Genomic DNA, 12,122 nt, shown 5'->3' on the forward strand with positions numbered 1-12,122 from the left:
AGTACATACTATGCTCGTTTGTCTTTGACTCCATTTCAAATATGCTTAGACACTTTTCACTTATACATGTATACATCATATGTTTCGCACATCGGGCATGGCGAGCTTAACATCGTGGCATGCATAAAATAGATCCATAGATGGAGTCCAATGAATACCAACAAATTCACGTGCATGGAGTCACATTGACTCCATATTTTTAGGCTTTGCATGAGAGCCAATGAATCTTCGACTTGGTCTTGCTATGGATGGCATTAATCCATTCGAACTCCGCTCAACTTCTTATAGTATATGGCATGTAGTCCTTGTAAGCTACAACATCCCACCATGGCTTTCTATGAACAAGGGACATGTGATCCTTGATAATTTGGACCTTTGGGTCATTGTTGGATTCAAATGGCATATTTAGGAGTATCGATTCAAAATAATCACCCCCACACATGGCTAAATATCGAGCTAATTCTAGTGTTTATTGTTCGATTCAAAATAACTTAAGAATATCGATTCAAAATAATCACCCCCACACAGAACATAAAGATTATACATGAAGTTTTTCACACTCAAGTAGAGCACAATCATGTCTGATAGTACTATTAGTTGTTCCATATGACAAATGTGTTGATTCCCTACTATCCATTGCATACTCTAAGAAACAATAGGAATTGATGCTATGATAAATAAAGGGCTTAAAGGTAAACCTTGTATCAAAACCCTCTTCAAAATTATACCTCCATACAAAGAACGAGTAAAGAAAGTCCCATAGTACTTGTCAAAATTTTCTCTAGATCCACTTGAATCAAGCTTGAATCATCACCTTATCCAACCCAAAACTGAAGGAACCATATATATTCAAAGTAACATCATGGATACCCATACCTTTGAAAATGCATATTGCAATAGATGTAGTGAATTAGACAAAGTGCCTCTTCAAGTGAAATACCAATGGTGAAAATCCAAATATCCTTTGGTTAGGCTATCCATGCCAAGCACTTCCTCATTTGCCATCATTTAAACTTCTCCAAGTGAAAGTTTTATCTATTTTCATAGCTTCTAAGCCCCCAATAATGGGGCTTTGTATTATTCAAAATGAAAGTTTTAGGTAGTAGTAGTAAGTCTTCAACTATTTTCCTAACATCAACCAAAGACATTCAAATCATTGTATAAATGATATATCCAAATGTGCTTTGTTGATCTCTATTTATTGTGCCATTTCTAGTTCCAATCTATGTAGCAAGCCTTTCAATAGTCAAGCGAACTTGGGTGGAGAAGACAAATTATTCTAAATTCCATGCTCCTACCAAAGCTAATTTGTTATTTTATCTTTGTTTCAATTACTTGAGAATATGATTTGAGCATCTAGTTTTTCCATGCTAAGATCTCCACTTTTAATGGTTTTCATAAACTGTAAATAATTGATAATGCTAGTGGATACCAATTTTAGGTTTTATAAAATTTCTAATGCCTTTAAATGTGTTTTTATTGTCATGGAGAAAACGATGTAAAGCTATTCAAGGTTTCTTGCATTTAAGAACAATCATTGCAATAAACATGAAAAACTTGCATCTTAAAATGTGAAAGCATGCAACCTCATAAAAGATAAAAGAAGTTGTACAAGTTAATAATTTGAGAAATAATAGAGAGAGATGCATGATAGGGCCCAACCTCTCCCATGATACAAGCCATAGATTGCTATCCTCCATTATGGAATTTAGATTTTGAAAAATATGAAAAAAAGTCAATCTATGTTATACAAGCTCTCAAACATTGTTGAAGAATTTATTGGGTATAGAATCACTATGTTTTGATGTAACCACCATCACATATGTGTCAAAATCCCTAAAATGACTCTTGAAGCTTTGAGATCTAATCTTGGATGAGTGGGAAGTCGTCCATTTATCTTGTGCTCTCTCCATTTGTTTTATTCATGGCCCTCTTGCTTTTATTAAAAAAATAGAAAGCTTTCCATACCACAAAAGTTCATTTTGAATCAAGAAAAGTGTTGGGATAAAGGCCTATTTCCAATTGCTGAGATTGGGTGGGCACTCCTTGTACTAGTATACACTGTACAATCATATATAAGCAAAGAACAAGAAGAATAAGGGCAATTGAGTACCTATCGAAAGACGATCTTGTTTGCTCTCTCTCTCTCTCTCTCTCTCTCTCTCTCTCTCTCTCCACCCCTAGCTTTGACTTCACGCCCACCCCACCATTCAACTTCCCTCTCAATTGATATCACAATCATGTTCATGGGAGTTTGTGGTTGGATCAAGTAGCACAAGGTGTTAAGATTTGTCACGAGGTCAAGGATTTGAGTCTCTTTTGCAACGTTCATGTTTTCTCTTCTTTAAAGGTGTTCTAGTTTGGGGTCCCATTGAGATTCAACTCTAGGGTTGCCATAGCCTAATTTGGAAGCATTTTGTCAACCAATAGTGGCTAAATTCAAGGCAAAATAATTTGTTTTTGGAATTCTTGGAAAGAGGTTTTGATCTATGCACTTGATATATTTTAGCACATGGGATGCTTAAGATTTATGGCATCTTGTTTTTTTAGAAGTAGGGGATTACCTTGTGGATAAGCAGGAGGCTTTCTTGTTAGATCTGAGGTCAAGGCATGCTTATGGTCAAGTTTAGGGCTTGCTGCTTAAGCACATAGCTTGCTGAGAGAGAGAGAGAGAGAGAGAGAGAGAGAGAGAGAGAGAGAGAGAGAGAGAGAGTATGTGTGTGTGTGTGTGTGTGTGTGTGTGTGTGTGCGTGTGTAATTATTTGGAAGCCCCAACGGCCATAGAAATTAGTCACCTAGTAATTGAGACTATTCTTTGGCAAATCAAATCAAATGAAGCATGTCATGGGCCTAAAAAGTAAAAAATGGACATGTTGTCTATATAAGCCTTTTCTTTAAAGAGAGTAAGCAACCCCCTTGTTATCTAAGGCTTGAGCTATGATTATTAAACTATTGTTCACACTTGGCTTTTGGTCATTGAACTAGTTTGGATGCAACTGGTTGAACAAAACTGCTTTCACACTAGAATTTGTGTGAGTTGGATTTTTTAAAAGCTATGTTCATACTTGCAATTCATTGAACTAGTTTGGTTTTAAACTACTTTGGGAAAAGACCACATTTAAACTACAAAGTATGGGAATTGGCTATGATGCAAACTAGCTCCTATTGGAAGTATTTCCATATAGCTTGAAGGCCTTAACAAGTTATTTTGCTGAACTGGTTTAGTTCTATTGTATTCATACTGGAGATTTTAGACCAATTGTATTGGAGACATAAAGGGATGCTCATATGTGATTGTTTCGGGGGTTGTTTTATGCACAAAAATAAGAAAAAAATTCCAAAAAAATCATATGCATTTGGAAGTTCTTAAATGTCATTTTGACATCAATTTTGGGCTATTTTGATGTTGCATTAGCTAATGGTTGGTCTTTGTAGTGGCACTCGGATTGTAGTCACATTTGTCTCTTTGGACTTATAATCGATAGTGACTATGGCATCTTCTGCATTTGAAAATGCATTGTTAAACATTGAAAAGTTGAATGGTGTGAAATTTTTGTATTGGAAGGAGCATATTTACAATGTATTAACTCAAAAGAGGTAGATCAAGCCAATGAAATTGAGTTGTGCAAAACTTGACACAAACAAGAATGCATGGATGCAATGGATGAGTTTAATGCTCTAAAATCATGCGTATTCTCTTTAAGTTAGTGCATTTTAATGTAAAGGATATAGAGGGTGGTGCTTTTGGAGTGTGGAAGAAGTTGTGTGACTTGTATGAGAAAGAAGTGTTTCTTCACAAGTATATTAGTTGAAGAAACTCATTGACCTTCGCATGGAGGAGGGGAATTATGTGTCTAATAATCTCAACGAGTTTAATATAATATTTTGTCAGTTTACAGCATAAAAGATAACCATTCATGATTTAGCAAAAGTCGTTTATGATTGCCATTAGTAACTTTGCACCTGCTTGTGGTTGAATTGATGAGTGAAATTGTGGAAATCCACTTGCTTAGTGAAGAAGTGAACATGGAAGACAATGACGGTACCAAGAGGTCTAGTGCACTTCTTAGAGAGAGGTCTAGTGCAAGGGGGAAGTCTTGTGAGAGAGGAAACTCTAGGAGTAAGTCTTGTACTAGAAAAGATACGTAATGCTATTACTACAACAAGAAGGTTCTCATAAAGAAGGTTTTTTTCAAGTAGAAAAGAAAGAATAAAGGAAAGTAGAAAGGTGATGATGATGGGAAGCAAGAGGAGAAACAAAAGGCCAATAAATAGTAGTGATGATGGTGATGTGCTCTATGTCTATTCATTTGGAGATACATTCTTTATTGCTTTAGATGATCTCATGTGTCAAGATTGGATTCTTGACTCTCGTCATCATTTCATGTTACTCCCCCATAGAGAGTGGCTTGCCACATATGATGCTAGTAGAAAGGGATGTGTCTGCTTGGGCATTATCATTGCTTGTAATATTGTTGGTATTGGAGATGGGCACTTGTCATTGGCCAATGGTTATTCCTTTGTACTTAAAAATGTGTATCTACAAAACTTAAAAGAAACTATTGGATGCTAGATGATTATGACTGTTGTGTCATTTTTGGTCATCATGCATGTAAAATCTGTGAAGGGTCTCTCATAGTTACTAAAGGGTCAAAATGTGGCACATTGCACTCTTTGCATGTATTAGTGTAATGAATGAAGCTAAGAGGAGAGAGGAGAATGAGTTGAAGAGAGAGAAAGAGAAAAGGAAGAAGAGAAAGAAAGACAAGAAAGAGGGAGAAGGGAGGAGGAAGCCATCAAGTTGAAGATGAAGGTGAAGAGTATGCTCTTGATAATAATTGGTTACCCTAAACTGGGACTCTTACACCTTATATACCCTGGTTAGTGTGACTAGGTGTCTAATCCCTAGTTCTTATGTATCCTGATCATTACAATCCATCCCCATCTGGAAGGTTTTTGCCCTAGAAAATGAAGACAACTAGTGGGAAGTGATAGATAGGCTTAAGGAGTGGGGTATAGAGTACTACTTTGAGCCACATTACAATGAAATTGGATGGGTAAAGACTAAAGAGACAACATGTTGTCCATGATAGCCATGTTGAGTTAAAATTGTCATAACTTTTGATAGGATGCTTCGAATGGGGCGTGCCACATGTCAAAATGGAGCTTATGATGTGTACTTTCATTCTATATAGGAAGCACATTCCTAAGATTTGGGCATGTACAAAATTGTTGTAAAACAATGTGTAGTCTCTTTGTAGGTAGGGGGTGGTCAAACGGGGGCATAACTAGCTAGTCTTCAACTTGTTGGGCATCTTGGAGGTGAGGAAATTCATTGACAATAGTGGCTAGGCAGTGTAGTGGGAGCTCACACTCAACCGGCAAGACCCATGGACCAGTTATTGTTTCAAGTGTTTTAAGTGAGCACAAATGGCTATCTCTCACCTAGTCGATGCGCCTTCGACCCTACGGGGGTTTAGTAAGCTTACCTTGATACCCGAACGAGTAGCCTTCTCCCTCAAGAAACCTGGTAGCTCCATGATTCAAGATGCGAGCTCAAGCAACCTCAAGCCTCCACCTTCAAGCTCGATTCTCCATAGCCGTGCGCATGAGATAAGAGAAGAGAAGAAAAGAGGAGATGATGGAGATCTCTAAACCTCCATCCTTAGAAATGCAAGTTGTGGTGTGCTTGCAACGTTTGTTATTATCCCATAGAGCTCTCTCCAATGCTCCCAAGTAATGCTCACCTGTTTGCCTGTATGGTTTCCTAAAAAATGTTTAGCTTTTGAGCCTCCCATTGAGACATTAGCCAAGACATCCCTTGTTTTCCCTAAAAGTGTTGGATCTTTTCTTAAGTGAACTTGACCTCCATGAAAACCCATTTTGGAGAATCATCCCTCACATTTGTCAATACACTCATCCGATAAAGGCAAAGGCTTAATTGAGTATGCATAGTTGAGATGCAACTTGAGAAGTTTATCAATAATTTTAATCTCTGCATGCAAAGTATATATATGAATATTTGTAAGAGGAGTTGAAAGAATTAGATCCCATATATCTTTCTTGTTTTTATTTTTACTCAGATCTATAGAGTCTCTAGTTGGGGCTATTCTTAGAGGGCACAAGTTGCTCCAATATTTAGACCCAACACTTTTCATGCAATAAATACAAGAATATTTTGCATTTGCCCCATTACATATTCCAAGCATACATTTGATAGTTTTCAAGTTAGCGCTCATGTGCCATTCCACATTAAAATTACCAACCCCATCAACAACAACCAACATTTCTCCTTCACTTTGAGACTTAATAATGTTTGGAATACCTATATGAGTGAACAACCATTTTAGTGTTTGATGATTCTCAATTGGTACTTGAGGTGTTCCAACCCACCAAATCTACAAGAATGGAACTTATGCATTGGGGTCCACCATTGCTATATTCCAATACCCAGTTCATGATGCAAATGCTGACTCTTTCCATATTTTGTCCTTTTTGAATTTATGCTTCATCTAACTTCAAGGAAAACTTCAAAACACCGTGACATTCCTCTAACGTGAGTCTATACATGTGAACCATTGCAATCTACACTCTTCTTAGATCAACCCATATATTATTAAACACATTCTATTCAAAAGTAGATTTTCTTTTTGTCTTTTCATATGGCATAGACGCTTCAATATGAATGTACTTCCCAAAAACTTATGGAATCTTATGGTTCATGACATTCCTCCTTGCAACCGATACTCTAAGGGCTCGAGGTAACCCAAATGCGGTTATTCTATTACATTTTAGATTTTTAAACCATAATCTTGAGATAGCGCGTTAACCTTTTCGACTAATGCCCACAATATCACACGTCTCTACAATTTCATTTGGTTTTACTGTGTCCTTTAAGTTCTTGACCAATTCTTTGAGAGTTAGGCCTCTCAAATCCATATTCTAAGGTGACCTAAGAATCCTCAAAATATCATTCTTATTCATGGTCTCTTTTAAAAGACCGATTCTCTCCTCACTCTCTCGAATATTAATACTTGACATGTTAGAGACATATTTCTTTGCAAGATTCAATCTTCTTTTCTTTACTCTCTCACACAAGCTAGTTATATTTTTTAATGGTCTCTTTCTCCCTCTGAATCCTATTGGAGTTTTCTTTAAGTGTGCTAGCTTGTCTTGTAATGACTTATTAGCATTTTTCAGAATGTCAATCTTATTTTAAGCTCAAACTTTCTTGTCTGTGCAATAAATAATGCTTTTCTCATTTCATTCATTTGAGCCATGTATGTGTAAGATGCAGAGTATTACAATAGCCAAGCATCCCCTTATAACCTTCCCCCACATATCTCACATAGTCATGTGAATATTAAAAAAATTAGGAGGTTCACCCATTGAAGAATCCTTGGGATAAATATTTCTCCAGCCACAAATCTATATGTTTCTTTCCTTGAGTTTGCAATCTGTTGGCCTCCATCTCTTCTGTTAGTCCTTGACGATGTATACTTCTCCAAGATGAATAAATTGGATCTAGTTTGATAGTAAGTTTGTACTTGCATGTGCTTGCATCCGTATTACTTGTAGAGGCATTGCTAAACATTTTAGTAGATCAACGATCATAGTGATAAGAAAGTGAGCACAAAGAAGAGAATGGTGAAAGAGAATGGAGAAAGAGTGTGTGAAAAAAAGAAGCGGGAGTAGACAAACACGATATAGGTGGACATTTCTCAAAAATACAAATTCTCCCAAGTTCCAAGACAAAAACGGCTGAAAAGGTGACCTTGACATAAATTAAAGATGAGGGACAATTAATGGTTGAGCTCTTCAATGAATTCAATATTCTCTCATTAATCACATATAGCAACCAAATTTGGCATTTTCATTCTTCCAAAATCTCAACTAATTAGCAACTTAATCATTTTCTTACAAGTTCCTTTTTTGAAGTGTTTTTGGCCCTAACGATCCTTTTTGACGGTCATTCCCTTTTTACATAGCCTAGGCCCTCCTTCCTATTTTCCTTGTATCTTCCTAGCTTCCTTTCTAGTGCCCGTCTACCCTTACAATTTGCACAGGAGGGAGTTTAGCACTCTTTTACAAAATTTTTAGGGGCACCTTGCATTTAAAAATGCATTTTTGCATTTGACTTAGCTTTTGAGGCCACCCTTGTGCTTTCGACCATTTTCCTTCTTGCTTCTTCCTTTGTGTCTGATTTCCTTTTGGGCCGCCTCTTTGAGCTCCCTACTTACACTTTTCCACTTTTTCCACTTTTTCTTGTGCCGAGGTTAACATTACTACCCTTCTAGCCGAGTGCTAGTCCCATGGCATTGATGTGTAGTAGCTAGAAGGTGGGGTGGGTGTAGCCAGATGGCTTTTTGAGTTTGTATACAAGCCCTTGCTAAGGATGGTATTGGATGGATTTGCCCTTGAAATTGAAGATGGTGTTGGGGTAGGTCCCTCCCTGATGCTGATGATAGTGGATAGGTTTGTCCTTTGAAATTGAAGATGGTGTTGGACGGATCCTTCCTCATGCCCTCTGAGGTCAAATACTATGCGATCCTTCCTCTTGCCCTTTGAGGTCGAATACTATGCGATCTTAACATGAAAGACAAAGTTGTGCACTTCCTTAAGGGATGCATCTACCTCTCGGTGTAGTGCATGGTGTAGGTGCAAGTGGAATCGGGAGTTGGGTCTGACGAACAAGCCTACGGCATTGTCCCACACTTGAGGACCCAATTTCTGCATCGTTGTAGGTGCAGTACATAGCTTAGGAAGACAAGTAACCATAGGTGAGTGTGAACTCCCTAGGTATGTCTTGCCCTTGATGTGCCCCAAGCTTGATGTGGGGAATCAAAATGGGCTGGGGGGTTAGAGACGGAGCTAGTCGACTGAAGCCATGCCACTGGATGTTGCTAGCTTGAGGATCCCTAGGTGCAATGACTGTGACCTACATGCAGTGCATTTCCCTAATGATCTTCTTCTTGGAATCTCTTGTTTTTTTGTAAACGCATTGTTAACCTAGCTATTGCACATATGTATTGGCCGGTGTTTGAGGTCAAAAAAGTGGTCAGGAGGTAGTATTCTTGCAAAGTTGGGTCTCATATTAAGAACCTTCAACTAAGGAGCCGCATCATGCTACCCCTTTCAAAGCTTGGCATTGTGTATTTAGTCGGCCTTTGCCTCTCTTCTCCCTTGTGTTTTGGTGGATTTGCTTCTTTGAGCCCTACAGTGTGTATGGTTGGATGTGCATCCCATGTCTTAGAGCCTTGCAGGTGATCTTCATCTTTCTCCTTAATGACTCAATGACCTCCTTTTCCTCAGATTGTGGGCATCCAAGAGAGTGTGGGGGAAGATGCATTGTTGGGCTTCCAAATTCACTTATGTGGCCTCTATCCTGCTCTCTGCTAACACCTTGTCTTTTGCAACAGCTAGCTGGTGCGCTAAGTCTCTCACCCTTTCTTTGCTCCTGTCCATCCATTCATTTACTTTTTTCTTCATTTCTTCTAGGCTTTCGTTGTGCCTCCAAGATAATGCCCTTAGCCTCCTCTCCTATTCCTTGATTTTTGTTTCAAAGCATTGTTGCTCTTCAAGCTCCAAGGCCATCCTATTTTCTAGATTTTCTATGTGCTTTTGGTGCTGTCGGCTTCTCTCTTCTTCTGCTCTACTACTAGCTGCTTCATGGCATTTTGTATATTTTCATTTTCCTTTTGCCGGTCTTTATACAACACTACCAGCTCATCAAAACGGTTTTGTAGGCTCATTAGGCTTTTTGTTTTTTCCTCAAGCTTTGCTTGCCACCTCTCTTCTTTTCCTCCCTTGGCCTTGAGCTTCTCCTGTAGCTCCTTGATCTCTTTTTGATACATGGCCACTTGACAGGTTCTTTCTAATTGAGAGGCTGACATCGTCTCCCTTTTGACCTCGAAGCTCAACGAGACAAGTATTTTCTTGTCTTCTTTTTTTTTGCTCCAACTGTGATAGGAGTTCCTGCACATAGTCATTGTAGTTTGTAGACAATGGCAGTGCAGTGAGACTAGTGGTTGTAGATGCTTCTATCTTCTGCATTTTTTGTCCCATCTGGATTCCGCATCCAGTTGCCTGTCTTTTTTCTCGTGTCATGGGGGTTACTTCACTTACACCTTGAGTTGTCTCTTTGTTGACCAGAAAGTGCACTCAGGCCACAAGATTGCTGGCATCCACCGTTGTAGAAGAGCCTTGGATGGGTGTAGTGACTAGGGTGGCGGGCACTAGGATGGGTGGGATGGGGTTGATTAGAACCTTGCCCTTGCCCTCAATTACTGGGGGTGGCACATTTTTGAGTGTGTGGGAGCTAGTGCTTGGGCCTTCGCATCTAGGGGTGGACCCATGGCAGCCAACTCTTCTTCCCTTGAAGGCTACTCCATTGAGAGGCAGATGGCAAGGGCTATGTCTTCTTCTTCCTTCCTCAACTCCTTGGCCTCCTATCTACTTTCCTCCTCCTTTCCTCTTCAGCCTTCTTAGATTCCTCTTTTACTCTTTTTTTTCTCCTTCTCTAAATTAACCCAAAACAAACATCTCTCTGGTATAAAAAAAGATTTAGATTGCGACAAATACTGGCCTTTCTGTCTTTGTTAGAACACACCATTGAACATCCTTTCAACATACAGACCAACTTTCCACCAAACAGAAGTCATTTTGCAATTCAGATACACTTTAAACCAAGACATGAAACATTGTATAAGACAGATTGAGACACAACAAGGTTAATCTATTCTGTTTTGAACATTAATTCTGAATCATTCCTTCCATCAACAAGCTCATTTTTGACCACATAGATTCCATTTCATAATTCAGATAATTATACAAAACAGATAACAATTTTGAATACAAAGAGAAACACAGGTAGAGAAATTTGTTTTGTTCCTTCATAATCACAACATCATTTACACGCTCATCTGTTTTCATGACATGAACATACATACAAAAATCTCACGACTCCTCCTTCTAACTTCCCCAAAAAGACTCATAGTCTACTCATGAATTTTCACATCTGAACAATTACAAAGGCTCAAAACTACACTTAAAAGACTACTTAATAGACCCCTAGGTTATGCCCTTACCCTGCCTTTAACATTGGCACACCCGGTGGTTACTATTTTCCCAAAATAGTGGACCCCAACCCACAAAATCCTTTGTTTTCATTTCAATCTTGAGAATTTCATTCATGCATTCCTGATTGTCAATTCTGCTTTGCCTGAATATTAGTGAAAATTGATTGAATTGATTTCTCAATCTCTGCATCATTTTTGGAACAACTCATCAATTTGGGTTGCTGAAAATAAATTTGTGTCCACTCCCACCAAATTCAAATCAGCATCTTGGAACTTATTGAGCAAAAATAGCTTTAGTCTAAAACCATTCATAGGTTTAGCCAACAATTTACCCTCCAAATCAACCAACTGAAATGTTCCTTGCCCTAAGTCCTTAAAAAATCTGTATGGTCCCACATACTTGAGTTTTAATTTGCCAGGATGCTTGCCCAATTTGGAGGAGTTATACATTAAGATCAAATTTCCATGTTTGAATTTCTTCTTCTTCAAGTACTGATTCAGCCATGCAGATCTTCTATTCTGAATCACAATAGCCACATAAGCACTGTGAAATTTGTCTTCTTCCAAAGACATCAACTGCTCCAATTTCTATTTAAGTGAATCTTCTTGTGTTAGTCTATTTGAAACTGCCACCCTCAAAGATGGTACTATGAACTCCATTGGCACCACAGCTTCCATGCCATAGACCAATCTGAATGGTGTGAGGCATGTACTCACCTTAAAGACTGCTCTAAATGCCCACAGTGCTGAATTCAATTTCAGATCCCAATCCTTCCTGTTTTCTAAAACAACCATTTTAAGAAATTTAACCAAAATCTTGTTACTACTCTATGGATGATATACTGAGGAAATTTTATGGCTAATCATATGATTTTCAGTTAGAAATTTAATCACCTTGTTAAGAAAATGGACTCCTTGATTTGATACAAGTTCCACTGGGTAGTCAAATCTGGTCATTATGTTATTGTACAGGAAATAGGTCACACTCCTTACCTTATTATCCTTTAATGCAATAGCTTCTACCCATTTGGTACAATAATATGT

Source organism: Lygodium microphyllum, chromosome 8 (assembly GCF_053477565.2).
Source record: "Lygodium microphyllum isolate KBCC chromosome 8, Lygodium_microphyllum_v1.1.10, whole genome shotgun sequence".
Lineage (NCBI taxonomy): Eukaryota > Viridiplantae > Streptophyta > Polypodiopsida > Schizaeales > Lygodiaceae > Lygodium > Lygodium microphyllum.